The sequence below is a fragment of the Garra rufa genome, chromosome 17 (assembly GCF_049309525.1).
Source record: "Garra rufa chromosome 17, GarRuf1.0, whole genome shotgun sequence".
Classification (NCBI taxonomy): Eukaryota; Metazoa; Chordata; class Actinopteri; order Cypriniformes; family Cyprinidae; genus Garra; species Garra rufa.
Window position 1 is genome coordinate 20,386,013 of NC_133377.1, and position 18,635 is coordinate 20,404,647.

General features: G+C 37.7%; 1 protein-coding gene and 1 long non-coding RNA gene across 2 annotated transcripts in view; both read left to right on the forward strand.

Moving 5' to 3' along the window:
• ptprua (protein tyrosine phosphatase receptor type Ua) overlaps positions 1–18,635 on the forward strand; it is a 404,456-nt gene that overhangs the window by 208,306 nt on the left and 177,515 nt on the right. The window lies entirely within an intron of this gene.
• Positions 10,051–11,564, forward strand: LOC141290364 (uncharacterized). The gene is made up of 4 exons (XR_012340111.1): positions 10,051–10,319; positions 10,960–11,055; positions 11,166–11,200; positions 11,319–11,564. It is a non-coding gene; the product is annotated as an uncharacterized lncRNA (long non-coding RNA).

Below are 18,635 nucleotides of genomic sequence, written 5' to 3' on the forward strand. Positions count from 1 at the left end.
GCCCTATTTGATGTGTAGAGGATAGTTGGAAGTATTTTATTATTAAATGTCATTTATCTCTACATTATGTGCAGTGTTGAATAAAATATATTATACACCATATATGACACATAAAGACAAAGACAAGTGAGTCAAGTACAAATTTAAGCTACAAAAAATATTTAGCCTTGTTTTAATTAAATATCTAAACATGCTTTAAAAGCAGACCTTTTATAAAACATAACTTTTTAAAGGTAGTACAGCTTGAATTGCCTGTAGGCATATTTTTGCACTTTATTTTTTTATTTCATGAGACTTTTTTCTTTGGATTTTGCTATGGAAGACATTTACATAAGGTATTACACTCTTAAAAATAAAGGTGCTTTAAAAGGTTCTTCACAGCGATGCCATAGAAGAACCATTTTTTGCTTCTACAAAGAACCATTCAGTCAAAGTTTCTTTATCGAAACCTTCTCCTTCTTACCTTTTTAAAATCTGAAGAACCTTCTTTTGCCACAAAGAAACTTTTATGAAACAGAAAGGTTCTTTAGATGTTAAAGGTTCTTTATGGAACCATCTATGGCATCTTTTTACCCATACCCATACACCTACTGTAGAATTGCCTACACAGCAAAATCCCCAGTGTTAATTTAACACTCAGAGTGTGGACACATATAGACACTGAAGCAGTGTTAAAGTTAACACTGAAGCAGTGTCGAAGTTAACGAGATAATTAGGTGATTAACGAAGTGATGATTGATCGTTATTGAAGACACCTGATGTTAATAAGCAGAATCACCAAAGGAGAAAACCAAAAGTTTTAAGCAACCATTATAGTGGTCAATGTTTGCATTAGTTGGGCTCTTGACCCATAAATCTTTAATACTAGATTTTGTTTGGCTGCTGTATTTGAGTTAAAACAGCCAGACATAAGCTCATGTCATCAGGTGATGATTATGTTATATTTAACATAGTTTTTTTTTTTTTTGCTTATTGTAATAGCCTTGATAATCCACAGAAGATCTAGTGCTTCCTATACATTTTGGAAAGATTTTTTTACAACCTGTTTAAAGAAAAAAAAAAAGGGATTCATGTCGGCACACATAGACATCAAGAACCAGCCCATGAATCTCAACAATGGTGACAAACGGCATATTCAGATAAACAGATCAACTCTGAACTCTCGTAATTTCTTCATGCCGCAATGCATGATGGGAGTCATGGATGAGTTCTGATTGGCTACAACACGCTTTTTGATGGTCACCGTTGTTGTGATTCTCACGCTGATTCTTCATGTCTGTGTCTCTAAATTAAAATAAACTCTTTTTTCATTATCTGGTTATGCCAAAACTGATTGCTCTTTTGTTCACAGTTTCTTGTAGTCTGTCAATCCTATGTCAAATACTGAAATCTCTATATGATGATTATGTCAAGCACAGTCAAAGCCACCTGATGACTTCTGCTCTTGGCTTGTCTGGCTGTTATATCTCAGTAATTGCAGCCAAACAAGACCTAATATTAAAGGTTTAAGGGTCAAGAGCCCAACTAATGCAAACACTGACCACTATAATGGTTGCTTAAAAATGTAGGTTTTCTCCTTTGGTGATTCTGCTTATTAACATCAGGTGTCTTCAATAACGATCAATCATCACTTCGTTAATCACCTAATTATCTCGTTAACTTCAACACTGCTTCAGTGTTAACTTTTAACACTGCTTCAGTGTCTATATGTGTCCACACTCAGAGTGTTAAATTAACACTGGGGATTTTGCTGTGTATAGTCATATTTTGGCTGTTTTCCCTCTTTCTCTTTTAAGAAAAACATTGCTAAAACTATTATTGCTAGTACACACTCTTGTAATTTTGATAAAGACCTTCACTATCATAAGTACAACTTTATTTTTTTCTGTGGTTTGCACTAATATAAGTAACTTACACTATTAAAAATTAAGGTGCTTCACAATGTCATAGAAGAACCTTTTTTTTGTCTAAATGGTTTCATAAAGAACCTTTAACATCTGAAGAACATTAATGTTTCACAAAAGGTTTTTTGTGACGAAAGAAGGTTCTTCAGATTATGAAAAGGTAAGAAAGAGATGGTTTTTAAAGAACCTTTGACTGAATGTTTTGTTGTGGAACCAAAAATGGTTCTTCTACGGCATCGCTGTGAAGAACCTTATGAAGCACCTTTATTTTTAAGAGTGTACATGGCTAGGGAAATATATAAAGTAGAAGTATGCATTTTCCTTTCAAAATGTAATAAAGTCAACAGGAATATTTATAATAACAATGGCAATGTACTTAAATACTTAAATGCAGCAGCAAGGCATACTTGGACATCTTTTTATTACTTTCAGCTCACCACCCAGAATTTTCTTGAAGAATTCCATATAGTATTCCCTTTTCACATCCACTGTATGATTTATGGAGGAACTATTTGACTATAATACGTGGGGAGAGCTATCCATTAGCATTAACATTAACATCCATTAATAATTCCTACTTATTTCAATGGCAGTTACTTGGCTGGTGCAGGAGGCTCCCACCAGGACTGCAGTATGTTTCGAGCCAATAACCTGAGCCATAAATGGCATAAAACATAATCACTTTTATACCCCAGTAAATTAAAACTCCTTTCTGAGGCTGTGGGATTGTGTTCTGTTGTTCTGTTTTAACACACGAATGGCTCCTTTGTGAGCGCCCCCATCAGTCTGATCCCAGCATAAGCTCTCTATGATGGATCTCTGCTCTCTTTCAGTTTTTGTGTTTGGTATTACAGCTGAGGGCTGAAGCGCTTGCCCCGGGCCATGTGGATTCTTGTCTTACAACCTTTTCACTCTCTCATTGGTGCTGTTGAGAGGTTCAGAGTAATTCCAATACTCTGGAAAGGTCACATAAGTTTGAACTCAGTTGTGTTGGAACAGTCCAGTATTAAAGTGAGCTACATGAAATTGAAAATCCACACATTCAGTCTTTGTCCAGACGCAGTGCATGACATAGCTGTTTGGTGTTAAAGGTACACTGTGTAATTTTTCAACTTTCTTTTTTAAAGTTTTACATTTAACCCCTTAACTGTCGCCCCCCATTTTTTTAAATAGGTATGAAAGTGCATTATCCAAACTTTAATTGTTGTAATTCATGAACTCTTTGGAATACAGATCTAAGGTTGGTCTCTTTTTAAAGAAGACAATCAGCAGATTTTTGCAGAAGTGGAATTGTCTCAAAAAAATAAAGTGTCAACAAATTATAGAAGTTTAAATTTACTGTAAATAAAATGCACTGTACAATTTTTATTATATTTGATATAAAATACATATTTTACATAACAGGTTTTATCCTAAATTTGATATCAAATTGAAGCCTCACATCTAAATAAGTTATGTTCCAAATTTGAAGTTGATATGAAAAAAATTAAGGTTCCTGTGAAAGTTTGTTAAGGGCGTTATACCACAAACAGCCACCGGGTGCCATTGAAATGCCATATATATTTTTCATGCAATTTTCTGTCACAAAAGTCTAAATTTGTCTGAAAATTTCCATTCTATCACAAAATAACCACCAAATATGACATCCTGAGACTCAGACCTTTCCAATGATATATTTTTTGTCAAGATTGTAAAAAGTTGTGATTCTAAAAGGCCGTAATGCATTTTGTAATATGACACCACTAAGGGGGAGGAGACCGCCAAATGATTTTAAAGTACAATTTCCATGGTAAGGCAATATCCGATTTAAAAATGGTTTTCACAGGATGATTCTTGAGCTTCTAAGCTTTCAAATGATATATAATTTATGATGGTTACTAAAAGATTTGATAGAGAAAAAGGACAACGGAAAAAAGAGTGCCAAGCGTCCCACAGGTGGGACGGTGACAGTTAAGGGGTTAAAGAAGTTCTTTGTAGTTGTGTAAATAATGGTATGAGTAACCCTTTCCATGAAAAAAGCCAACGAGATTCAAGTCCCATATTATTTTGAGTGAGAACTACTAGATGTTTTAGAAAAATTATTATGTAACATAAAATTATCATAGCATGAAAAGTAGATCATTTGAAGCACATTAATTGTCTGAATTGCCCCCAACCAGACACACTCAAACATGGCAAGTTGGTCATAATCTGTCATAATCAGTTTAATTAATAGCCTTTTTTTTTTTTACCATTAATGTCATATTTGCTCATTCTGTGAGGGAAAAAAAAATATTTGATCCCCTGCTGATTTTGTACGTTTGCACTCTGACAAAGAAATTATCAGTCTATAATTTTAATGGTAGCATTTTAATGAGTGAAATAAGTATCTGACCCCTTCGCAAGCCATGACAAATTAGCTGCAACTGATTATGCTTGCATATGAATTACTTTATCACAGAATATTTGTTTTCGATAAAACTTACTTTGTTTAAAAGCAGACATATCAAGCTTTCTGTAGATACCACCGAGTATTCACAGAGTTTGAATGATTTAAGTGATGCATTTCTAAAAGCAGTTCGTGGAGACAGAGAAAACAGATAAATCACCCTGTTTGTTTTCTTTATTCTAAAAAAAGACAACGTTCTGTTGCTCTTGTGAGTGTGCACAAATAAAAGTACACACTTAAGAGTTTCCAATGATGTATAGGTCCAATTTGTATGACTGAAACCGACAGAGTATTTTTAGTGTCTTTTGCACTGATCTTAAAAAAAGTAAGCCGGTCACGCCGGCGTGACGGCCGACCCTAGGGGGTTAATACTTGGTGGCAAAACCATTTTTGGCAATCACAGAGGTCAGACGTTTTTGTTGTAGTTGGTCACCAGGTTTGCACACATCTCAGGAGGGATTTTGTCCCAATCCTCTTTGCAGATCCTCTCCAAGTCATTAAGGTTTTGAGGCTGATGTTTGGCAAGTCAAACCTTCAGCTCCCTCCACAGATTTCCAATGGGCTTAAGATCTGGAGACTGGCTAGGCCACTCCAGGACCTTCATGTGCTTCTTCTTGAGCCACTCCTTTGTTGCCTTGACCATCCCAGCCAGCAATGACTTGTGGGGCCCAGCTGGGTTAACTACGGGTTCCATGGGAACTGTGTGGGCATGGGCTTTGGCTGGGTGAAATCAGCGGGTCCCATGTAGGTTTTGTAGTATGAGTCCCACATAGGAAGCCCATATGAGCTGATTACATGGGTCACATAAGGGACAGGCATGGGCCAAGTGGGCATGGGTTTGATCTGGGAACACATATATGGGTCTTGCATGACATATTTATGGGCCAAGTGGGCATGGGTTTTATCTGGGAATGCATATATGGGTCCTGCATGGCATATTTATGGGCCAAGTGGGCATGGGTTTGAACTGGGAATGCATATATGGGTCCTGCATGGCATATTTATGGGCCAAGTGGGCATGGGTTTGAACTGGGAACACAAATATGGGTCCTGCATGACATATTTATGGGCCAAGTGGGCATGGGTTTGATCTGGGAATACATATATGGGTCCTGCATGGCATATTTATGGGCCAAGTGGGCATGGGTTTGAACTGGGAATGCACATATGGGTCCTGCATAGAATTTTTATAGGCCAAGTGGGCATGGGTTTGAACTGGGAACACAAATATGGGTCCTGCATGACATATTTATGGGCCAAGTGGGCATGGGTTTGATCTGGGAATACATATATGGGTCCTGCATGACATATTTATGGGTCAAGTGGGCATGGGTTTGAACTGGGAATGCATATATGGGTCCTGCATGGCATATTTATGGGCCAAGTGGGCATGGGTTTGAACTGGGAATGCACATATGGGTCCTGCATAGAATTTTTATAGGCCAAGTGGGCATGGGTTTGAACTGGGAACACAAATATGGGTCCTGCATGACATATTTATGGGCCAAGTGGGCATGGGTTTGATCTTGGAATACATATATGGGTCCTGCATGACATATTTATGGGCCAAGTGGGCATGGGTTTGATCTGGGAACGCATATATGGGTCTTGGATGGCATATTTATGGGCCAAGTGGGCATGGGTTTGAACTGGGAATGCACATATGGGTCCTGCATAGAATTTTTATAGGCCAAGTGGGCATGGGTTTAAAATGGGAACACAAATATGGGTCCTGCATGACATATTTATGGGCCAAGTGGGCATGGGTCTGAACTGGGAATGCATATATGGGTCCTGCATGGCATATTTATGGGCCAAGTGGGCATGGGTTTGAACTGGGAATGCATATATGGGTCCTACATGGAATATTTATGGGCCAAGTGGGCATGGGTTTGAACTGGGAATGCACATATGGGTCCTGCATAGAATTTTTATAGGCCAAGTGGGCATGGGTTTGAACTGGGAACACAAATATGGGTCCTTCATGACATATTTATGGGCCAAGTGGGCATGGGTTTGATCTGGGAATACATATATGGGTCCTGCATGACATATTTATGGGCCAAGTGGGCATGGGTTTGATCTGGGAATGCATATATGTGACTCTGGACCACAAAACCAGTCATAAGGTTAAATTTTACAAAACTGAGATATATACATCATATGAAAGCTCAATAAATAAGCTTTCTATTGATGTATAGTTTGCTAGGATAGGACAATATTTGGCCAAGATACAACTATTTGAAAATCTGGAATCTGAGGGTGCAAAAAAATCAAAATACTGAGAAAATCACCTTTAAAGTTGTCCAAATTAAGTTCTTAACAATGCATATTACTAATCAAAAATTACATTTTGATAGGTTTACAGTAGGAATTTTACAAAAAATCTTAATGTAACATGATCTTTACTTAATTTCCTAATGATTTTTGGCATAAAAGAAAAATAAATAATTTTGACCCATACAATGTTTTTTTTGGCTATTGCTACAAATATACCCCAGCGACTTAAGACTGGTTTTGTGGTCCAGGGTCACATATGGGTCTTGAATGGCATATTTATGGGCCAAGTGGGCATGGGTTTGATCTGGGAACTCATATATGGGTCCTGCATGACATATTTATGGGCCAAGTGGGCATGGGTTTGAACTGGGAATGCATATATGGGTCCTACAGGGCATATTTATGGGCCAAGTGGGCATGGGTTTGAACTGGAAATGCACATATGGGTCCTGCATAGAATTTTTATAGGCCAAGTGGGCATGGGTTTGAACTGGGAACACAAATATGGGTCCTGCATGACATATTTATGGGCCAAGTGGGCATGGGTTTGATCTGGGAATACATATATGGGTCCTGCATGACATATTTATGGGCCAAGTGGGCATGGGTTTGATCTGGGAATGCATATATGGGTCTTGAATGGCATATTTATGGGCCAAGTGGGCATGGGTTTGATCTGGGAACGCATATATGGGTCCTGCATGACATATTTATGGGCCAAGTGGGCATGGGTTTGATATGGGAATACATATATGGGTCCTGCATGACATATTTATGGGCCAAGTGGACATGGGTTTGATATGGGAATACATATATGGGTCTTGCATGACATATTTATGGGCCAAGTGGACATGGGTTTGAACTGGGAATACATATATGGGTCCTGCATTACATATTTATGGGCCAAGTGGGCATGGGTTTGATCTGGGAATGCATATATGCGTCTTGAATGGCATATTTATAAGCTAAGTTTGGTTTGAACTGCAGTTTTACTAATTTACTAATTTTACAGAAAATAACTAACTTTTTTACAGTAGTTTTCTGTAGTTTACTTTGATAATCCCGAAATAAAGACATTAAACTATATGCAACAACTGAATTGACGCTTCTAAAAGCAACGCAGTTTAATCGAAGACTATGCACACAGATATCCATGCCCGCACGCGTCTGTGTATTTAAGGGGAACGCGCACGTCATGCAGCCTTTTGCGCAGAAGTACTTGGTTACACAAGTTTGTATAGTTAATTATGTTGTAAATGCAATTGTCAAGCAGTTTGTGATGCATTTTGGAAACAGGAGATGAGTGCCTGGTCTAATGTGCCACCTGGCTTGAGAAACCCATTCTCAAAGACTACCTTTTAGTCATTATTTGGGTAGCACACATATTCGGATAGCCTTCAGCAGAATTCAAATTAGCCATTTTAATCTAGATTAATCTAGATTAATTTCAAAATTACAGTGAGATTAATCTAGATTAAAAAAAAATCTATGCCCACCACTAATTACTAACAATATCTGTAAACTAACAACTTGACTGTTATTTTAGGTCCTATATCATTAAAGGCAAATTACATTTTTTTTCTTTTTTATACAGGAAAATTACTTTTACAGTATTTTTGTGTTATTTTAAATTGTTAAAAACTTTGTAAAATTACAAACAATATCTGTAAATTAACAACTTAACTATTATTTTAAGTATTATTCCATTAATTTTCTTAAATTACTTACACATTGACATAAAATTACAAAAACAATCTGTAATTAAATAATGTAGCTCATTAAGGTTTATGTCTATACTAACAATTTAATGTTCTTTTTGTACACCGTGTTCCAAATTATTATGCAAATTGGATGTAAGTGTCATTAACATAAAAAAAAATTGTTTTTCAATTAAACTCATGGATGGTATTGTGTCATGGCTCTTTGGATCACTGAAACGAATCTCAGACACCTGTGATAAATAGTTTGCCAAATGAGCCCAATTAAAGGAAAATTACTTATGAAAGGATGTTCCACATTATTAAGCAGGCCACAGGTTTCAAGCAATATGGGAAAGAAAAAAGATCTCTCTGCTGCCGAAAAGTGTCAAATAGTACAATGCCTTGGACAAGCTATGAAAACATTAGATATTTCACAAAAACTTAAGTGTGATCATTGTACTGTGCAGATTTGTGGCTGATTCAGAGCACAGACTGGTTTGTTCAGGAAAAGGCAGAATGAGGACGGTTTCTGCCAGACAAATTCATCAGATTAAGAGAGCAGCTGCTAAAATGCCATTACAAAGTAGAAAACAGGTATTTGAAGCTGCTGGTGCCTCTGGAGTCCCGCGAACATCAAGGTGTATAGGATCCTTCAGAGGCTTGCAGTTGAGCATAAACCTACTATTCGGCCACTTTAGGGTCCCTGAAGGTGTGAAAATGGCCTCGGCAAAGTATGAAAATGAGAAACTCATTGTGTGGCCACCATCCTCCCCTGACCTCAACCAGATTGAGAACCTTTGGAGCATCCTCAAGCAAAAGATCTATTAGGTTGGGAAGCAGTTCACATCAAAACAGCAGCTCTGGGAGGCTATTCTGACATCCTGCAAACATATTCCATCAGAAACTCTCCAAAAACTCACAAGTTCAATGGATGCAAGAATTGTGATAGTGATATCAAAGAAGGGGTCCTATGTTAAGTTGTAACTTGTTTTTGATTGAAATAGCTTTTGATTTCAGTAAATATGACCACCTAATGCTGCAAATTCAGAAAATGCCAATTTTCAGTTCTTTACAACCTATAAAATGTTTTAACTCTGTTGTGAATAATAATTTGGAACAGTGCATTTTCAGTTTTTTTTATTTTTGAAATAAATACTGTTATCATTAGGAGGTTTGTTCAATAAAATTCAAATTATACCCTATGGTTGATAACTTAAAAAATTATACTGACTGTCATTTGCATTGACTAATTATGAAAATCGGAGAAAGATATCATTTGCATAATAATTTGGAACACGGTGTAATTTGAAAGTAAATCTTATTAGTTTTTATTTAGGTGTATTTTACATTAAAACTCTGTAATTCTAAAAAAGTAGAATATGTATAAAATAGAAAATCAGTCTTAAAATCCACAAATCATGTAACCATGCAATAAAAATGTATTGCATTACATTTTTTTTATTTTTATAAAGAAAAAATTAACCAATAAAGAGTGAGTGTATAATTTATTTGCATTAGTCGTGTCAAAAAGCAATACCACAGTAGTCCAAATGACAATACGTTTGCAGTCCTCTCTGGTGGAATATACAGTAGGATGATAATTTAGTGTGGGAAGCAGTGCATAATTCAAGTTGTTAAATGCTGAAAAAGCTAATGACGCGCTTTCTTATTTAAATCACGCATTACCGGCTGAAAGTGAAACACGGCAAATTGCAATCTATGACGGTACTGGCGACAGCCAATGAGCGTTTGATTATCGCTGCCTTTGATTATTCTGGCCAATGACTAGTAGGGAGCCGTTTCCCGGTTAAATTTGAATATGCTGATCGGCTTCTGTTGCAGTCTGTTTCGGTCATTTCTCTAGCAACGGCATTCACGTGGATTATTTTACGTCTGACTGTTTAATTCATATTTTGAGCGAGTTTTGGTTGTGGGATGAAGATTGAGAACAAACAAACGCGAATATGGACTTTTACCAGCAGCTAAAGATCATGCAAACTGCAAAAGGTAAGTACCTTTTACTATTATATAAAGTTCTATAGACTGTTACGCTAGTTACATTAAGGTACTGAAGTGATATACTAATCGCGATTACATATCTTAGTATCCTACCAGTGTGTGTTACAGTGTTTTGTTAGTATTAACTAATACTGTTAGCTGCGGCTAGGCGCTAACGTTATATTTATGTCTTGCCGAATATATGTAGTGAAAGAAATCTGCAGCTCACTTGAATAGTCAAATACAGACAGTTTACTTAAGATGTAATTGACCTAAATACAGTCACTAATGTTTTGATTCAAGATTAACAAACCAGGTTAGGTGTCAGTTACTGGATCGGTGCATTTTGTTCTTAAAGTTACAGCAGTATAATTAAGCCTAACGTTACCAGTCGGTCTTAATTATAATCAAACAACAAAATACTAAAGAGAAAATCATTAAATGTACTTAACGTGCCTATAGTTTGTAACTACTTTGATCGTATGTTGAATGAAATACAATATTATAAATAACTATACTGTGATATATTACTATTGTGAAATATGGTCATATCGTGCACCCATGCTAGTTTTAAGATCAAACTCATAAAATGTGACAGAACTTCAAAATGAGTAACCTGAGAACACTGTTATGTGAACTCATCTGACAGAGAGAGGACCTGAAAGCATGATCATTGGACTCCATGGAGAAGAATACTATGTAAACCAGGATTTTGGATCAGCTGTGCAGATTTGGTATGGAGCCGGTGAGTACATTTTCGCAAGCCCATGTCTGTCAGTAAGTAGATAACGTCAAACAAATTAATTTTAATTTAATTGATTGCTTGTGTGTGTGTTTCCCCTTATGATCCAGAAGTTTTGGGAATGAAAATCTTCTAATCTTCAGAGGAAGTAAGTATTCATTCTACATTAAGACACACTAACATAAATTTATTTTTAAAGGAAAGTTCGTAGTATTTTTCTTCAGTTTTTGTTTTAAATTTGTTTTTGTTTTGTTTTTTACCCCCAGCTGATTCAGCTGATTCCTGGCCATTTGGAGGAGGACTGCTCTTCATCTGGTGTGTCTGTCACTTCTGGTGCAGAGTCATGGACCTTTTGTTGTATGTTTTGGTTTCACTTATTCTCACACTACATTAATTATCAGAGCTACAGTGGTGCCCAAAATTATTAGAACACTAGTATTTAAACTACCTTAACTAATGGTTTAAACTTATTTCATTTGCTATAGTGTGTCAGTATGAAATATCAGTTTACATTTCCAAGCGTTCATTTCGCCATTAATTATAATAATCAGTGACACAATAAGTATGAAAACAAACAGCGCTTCACACAGAGGTCTAATCTCGTCATTTAAATCCAGAAGAACTGTGGCAACATCTCCAAGATGCTTAAAGAAACCTACCAGCAAAGCAATACTGTTAAAAGTTTTAAGCACTTGTGTACAAATTCTGTAAAATGAGAATGTTGATAAAAATGTCATAAATGTTTTCTTTATCAATTAACTTCTTTTAACTAAATTAAATCAACATTTGGTGTGACCATCATCTTGTGTTTAAAGCAGCTTTTGCACTTGGTGCACTTGCGGATAGTTTTTCAGGTGGGTCTCTTGAAGCATCTTGGAGACGTTGCCACTGTTCTTCTAGATTTAATCTGTCTCAGTTTGTTCTGTTTCTTCATGCCATTCTGTGCAGAATGGATGATGATAAGATCAGATCTCTGGAGCACTGGCTGTTGTCAAACAAAAATCTTACTGGATTATTACATTTAATGGCAAAATTAATGTTTAGAAATATAAAATAAATTACCCATTGAAACACTACAGCAAAAGATAGACATGACTGAATTAAAATCATTTTTAGCTGGTAAAAACACTAGTGTTCTAATAATTTTGGACACCACTGTATTTGGAGCCCATGGGAGTCAGTAGAATATTGTGGATTAAAATAAAATGATGTGGATGAAATAGAAATGCATTTTCAGTTAAATTTCACCTCGGAGCTCTGAATAACTGGTAATGAAAAATTCAATAATCTAAATTTACATCTGAAACTAATAAAATTATTCATCTTGACAATTTTGTAGATGTATTGGTTTTGTATTTATTCAGTTTTAAAGGACTAGTTCAATTCTGACACAAATATTTCCTGCTGATAATTTACTCACCCCTGTGTCATTCAAGATGCTTGTGTCTGTCTCTTTTTCTGTCAAAAAGGTTTTTGAGGAAAACATTCCAGGATTTTTCTCCATATTTAAATGGGAGCCAAGGGGTTGAAGGTCCAAATTTAATTGTCAATGCAGCTTCAAAGGGCTCTACATCATCCCAGCCAAGGAATAAGGTTCACTGGGAACTTGTAAAGCCCTTTGAAAGCTGTATTGAAATTTTGAAACCTTTATCCTTGACCTTAATCCCACTGAAGTCCACTATATGGAGAAAAATCCTGAAATCTACTCCTCAAAAACTTTACTTTCTTTTTGACTTAAAGAAAGAAAGATATGAACATCTTGGATTACATGGGGGTGAGTGAATTATCAGGAAATATTTTCTAATGGTTTTAAGGTAAACATATATTTAATTAAATGTTTTAATGAATCTGTCCCGTGTTCTTTTAATTTAATTGTGCTGTATTTCTTAAAAAAATAGCTGAAATGTAAAATGTAAATTTTATATGGCATTTGCACAGACTTTGTATTGCAGACTGTTTTTTGTCTTTTAAATAAAAATGTTAATTGTCCACCTTGAGCATGCTTTGACACTTTATTGAAGGTTTTTTATTGTAATTATTTGGGGGGGTGCTGCCGGGGCGTCCGGGTGTGTGGCTAGGGCGAGGGGGCGGATTCCGGCACATCCCGGGGGGGCGTCTGGGGCGGCCTGGACCTCCTGGGCGTTGGCTGGCCCCCATGTGGATCCCGGGTGCAAACCCCTTTGGGCAGGTGGGGACCAAATGGGTCTGTCATGAATTGCCCAATTAAGACCCACATAAGACCCTTACAGATCCCACTTAAAACCTACCTGGGCATCCATGGCGTGCCCCCATGTGGATCCTGGGTGCAAGCCCACTTTAAACCCCTACAGACTGGTGGGCCCCAAATGGGTCTGACATGTATTGCCCGGTTAAGACCCACATAAGACCCTTACAGATCCCACTTAAAACCCATCTGGGCATCCACGGCTGGCCCCCATGTGGATTCCGGGTGCAAGCCCACTTTAAACCCCTACAAACTGGTGGGCCCCAAATGGGTCTGACATGTATTGCCCAGTTAAGACCCACATAAGACCCTTACAGATCCCACTTAAAACCCATCTGGGCATCCACGGCTGGCCCCCATGTGGATCCCGGGTGCAAGCCCACTTTAAACCCCTACAGACTGGTGGGCCCCAAATGGGTCTGACATGTATTGCCCAGTTAAGACCCACATAAGACCCTTACAGATCCCACTTAAAACCCATCTGGGCATCCATGGCTGGCCCCCATGTGGATCCCGGGTGCAAGCCCACTTTAAACCCCTACAGACTGGTGGGCCCCAAATGGGTCTGACATGTATTGCCCAGTTAAGATCCACATAAGACCCTTACAGATCCCACTTAAAACCCATCTGGGCATCCACGGCTGGCCCCCATGTGGATCCCGGGTGCAAACCCACTCTTTGGGCAGGTGGGGCCCAAATGGGTTTGGCATGAATTGCCCAATTAAGACCCATGCAGTACCCTTACAGGTCCCACTTAGTAAGTCTGGGCTTCCACGGCTGGCCCCTATGTAAATCCCGGGTGCAAGCCCATAATGGGGCCCACATTTGCCGCCCATGAAGCCCTCATCTGGGCCCCACATGTCATTGCTGGCTGGGATGTGTTTTGGGTCATTGTCATGCTGGAATACCCATCCACGACCCATTTTCAATACCCTGGCTGAGGAAAGGAAGTTCTTACCCAAGGTTCTTGCCCCATCCATCGTCCCTTTGATGCGGTGGAGTTGTCCTGTCACCTTAGCAGAAAAACACCCCCAAAGCATAATGTTTCCACCTCCATGTTTTACAGTGGGGATGGTGTTCTTGGGGTCATAGGCAGCATTCCTCCTCCTCCAAACATGGCGAGTTGAGTAGATGCCAAAGAGTCTAATCTGACCACAACATTTTCACCCAGTTCTTCTCTGAATCATTCAGATGTTCATTGGCAAACTTCAGACGGGCCTGTACATGTGCTTTCTTGAGCTGGGGGACCGTGCAGGTGCTGCAGGATTTCAGTCCTTCAAGGCGTAGTGTGTTACCAATTGTTTTCTTGGTGACTATGGTCCCAGCTGCCTTGAGATCATTGACACGATCCTCCTGGGCTGATTTCTCACCGTTCTCATGATAATTGAAACTCTACAAGCTGAGATCTTGCATGGAGCTCCAGACTGAGGGAGATTGACAATTATTTTGTATTTCTTTTATTTGCGAATAATTGCACCAATTGTTGTCACCTTCTCACCAAGCTGCTTGGCGATGATCTTGAAGCCCATTCCAGCCTTGTGTAGCTCGACAATCTTGTCCCTGACATCCTTAGACAGCTCTTTGGTCTTGGCCATGGTGGAGAGTATATAAATGATTTATTGATTGCTTCTGTGGACAGGTGTCCTTTATAGAGTTTAACAAGCTGAGATTAGGAGCACTCCGTTTAACAGCTTGTTACCTGGGAGCCAGACATCTTGCTGATTAATAGTGGATAAAATACTTATTTTACTCAATAAAATGCAAATCAATTTATAACCTTTTTTAATGCATTGTTCTGGATTTTTTGTTATTCTGTCTCTCACTGTTAAAATAAACCTACCATTAAAATTATAGACTGATCATTTCTTTGTCAGTGGGCAAACATACAAAATCAGCAGGGGATTTAAAAATCCCTCACTGTATGGAACAGTTTATTGAGACAAAATCTAAAAATCTAAAACATTGGCATATGTGTTGAGTGTTAGCCAATATTTGAAATATATCAGGATTTTATAGCTTATATTAGTATGATATAGTAAAAATATAGAGCTCATATGCAGAAAAAAACAAACAAACAAAAAAGCAAACAAACAAACAAACAAACAAAAACATAACATGTAATAAAACATATAATGGAATGCAATACAATGATGATTGAGAAAGTGAACAAATAATCATTCCCCAAAAACCTGATGATGATCAACATGATTTTTCCAAAAGTATTTAAAACAATCAGTAAAGGTTTCCCAATGAAAAGACATGTGAATGACAGGCTGTAGGTGGATCTGTATAATTATACTAAAATAACTTTTACTTGCTAAAAAGTACGAACTATCAAGCATTTTTTTTTTTAGCATTTTTAAGCAACAAATACAATACAGTAGGGATACAGTTGGCTTTATAGTGTTAATATACTGTACAGGAATACAGTTCCTCCTAAAGCATTATTTGTTCCTAAACTTGCCTGATGCTTTTCCACATTTACATTCTATAGAATATTTGACTGGGTAGAAAATGAATATAGTGCTACATTTCCCAGAAGAGAAAAACAATCTGCTTAATGCTGATTTTGCAGAATTTATGAATACTCTCCAGCATATGGATCTCAAAACATGTTACGCATGGACTAAAACCCACAAAAATCCAATCTTCAAAAAATTCAGTGACTTCAAAGATGCAGAGATGCTTTCATATTTTTACACAGAAATAGTGTATAGTGAACGAGAGAGATGCATGGCCTTACTTTCAGCGTACAATTTGTATGTCGCATGACAAATACATGAACAGCTCCTGAATGAATTATCAGCCACTTCATCATTCAGTCTCACATATTGTTTCAATGAGAGCTTTTTTTTTCTTTACTGAAGCTCTTTTTCCCAGTGCATAATCTATCTTTCTCTTGAACTAACACTGAGCCCCAGCTCCATCATTGACTGGATCCGCTCTTCATATCGTCCTCAAAGCTTTAACATCAGAAACACTTTCTGGGTGACTGAAGTTGCTGAGGTTTTTAGCGTTGGGTGTGAGTCCCCAGGCTTTAGTTATGACGACCTTTGTTTTTTCTATTCCTTTTTTCTTTTCTTTTCTTTTCATGCACTGATTCCTTTTGTATGTAAATCCAATTTGAAAATCTCTTTCAAGACAGAGGACGATACTATAGCTATGTTCCTTGTGAGCTAAACGTAGTGAACCTCTTGATTAGTGTATATACTGTCTACATAGGCAGCTGCCTTCTAAGGTCGCACGACTGGTGATTGGTTAATCTAAATACTCTAAATATAAGCCTATTTTAATCAATGCTTCTCTTGACTGCATATGCCATCTTGGGTTGTTTATTCACTCAAGTTGCTAGAATCTTTTTCACACACAACATATTAAAATCCTGTAGAAATTGCAATTCACTGATTTTAATTATTCCTCTAGTCTTCTTTTGCAAACTGTTTTGTTCATTTACTTATAGACACACACATACTGTACTCGCATGAGACACACGAGCCTCCCAGCTCCCAGCCTTTAATTAATGTAGTTAATGTCTTCTTCAAATCCTCACCACAGGCCAAACACTTCACACTGATCTTCCCTTATATCAGTTATCACTAACAACCAGCATATGCATTTAAATGATTCTTAATAAGACTGCTACAGAGTTTCATAAGCAGATTTAACTTGCACTTGCACTGCTGTTATTGCAAGTATTCCTTAATAACAAACCTACTTTACTAACTGTAGAAACAATGCAGGAACTTTAAGATATAAAAAACAACAACAACAAAAAAAAAAAACAATAATAATTTATGCATTTCAAACACATTTCTTCCTTTTTTTCACTGTGTAACACAGAAGAATATATGTTTTTTTTTTTAATGGGTCTTAAATTGCTTGGATATCAACACTCTTCAGATTTACTCCCAAAATGCCAGCAGTAGCATATTGCAGTCAATTTATTGGTTTGTTTGCTTGTTTACATTTTTACATTACTTTTTATTTACCCATTTACTTATTTATATACATATTTATTTACTTATGTAATGCATGGGAGTACTGTCACGATTTGAGCCTCCGTCGTCCTGTCATCACAAACTCTTGCACTACACATCATGGACTTCATCCCCCACAAGCCACTGCACCAATCACTGCTCACACCTGCTCCTCGTGACCCACTGCACTGATTGCTGCACGCATCTGTTTCTCATCACACTGACTGTTCATAAACCACTCACACACACAGCTTCTTCGCGAAGTCTTGTATTGCCCCGGCTGCATTTCTGAGCGTTTCTTTCCGTGTTTGTTTTCCCGTGTTTTGATTCCTGGACTCCTTCCCGTGTTTGATTCTCGCTGCCTGCCCCGACCATTCTGCCTGTGTTTGACTACGATTTCTGCCTGCCCCTTTGTGTTTGTTTGCATGTACAATTAAATGTTGCATATGGATCCGCTCGTCTCAGACCATCCTTGTGACAAGTACAGAGAAGCAAGTAGAAGTGCAAGCAGACGTTTAATGAAAACAAAACAAAACCAGAAGGACATCATGGAGAACAATTATGTACATCTACATATAGCAGCTGACAAAAGCTAATTTAACTTGTGTGAAAAATTGGAATATCACATAAAACATTTGCAAATAAAGCACCGTTTCCATCCAACGAGAATCCACTAAATACAATAATTTTCATATTACTTGCGCCTCAGCGCGAGCAGATGAAACACAATAAATGTGGTCACTGCTTTTGGAGACGGATGCCTACTGTTTGAGAACGCAGTAAGACAGTTATACAGAAATACTTTGCAACATACAAAAACAACATTTCTGATGCTGTGCAATGAGATCGTAGTCAATATATCCCGTCCCATCGTACAAAGTCACATGCTTTTTTCAATCCCCATGGAGGAATTTATTCGGTAAATGTGTTTCCATCATAGTTAATGCACGTTTTTTCAATTGTTTGCATACGTTTTTTATGTGCTTTTTTTTTTTTTTTTTTTTTTTTTTTAGAATTGATGTGCATCTTGGCATTTCCATGCAGCGTTTTTGTTTTTAATGCAACATTCTAAAATGTGCATAAAATAGGTGGATGTAAACAAAGCTAACGAAACACAAGGGCTACTTACACACAGGAGCACACAGGCTAACCCACATAGCAACTGACATCTGGCCCAGCTCTGGGACAAGCAAGCAGTTACACTCGGCCCAAATGCAGCAAGGAATTACGGCCCTTGTGTGGCCCAAATCTGGACTACAGACATGAGCCACACATGAGCCATAACTGGCCCGAATCTCAGCCAAATAGTTACTTATAACCAGCTCTGAACTGGGTTAGTACATGTTTTAATCGTGCTATTCAATCTCAGCCTTCAGTCAACC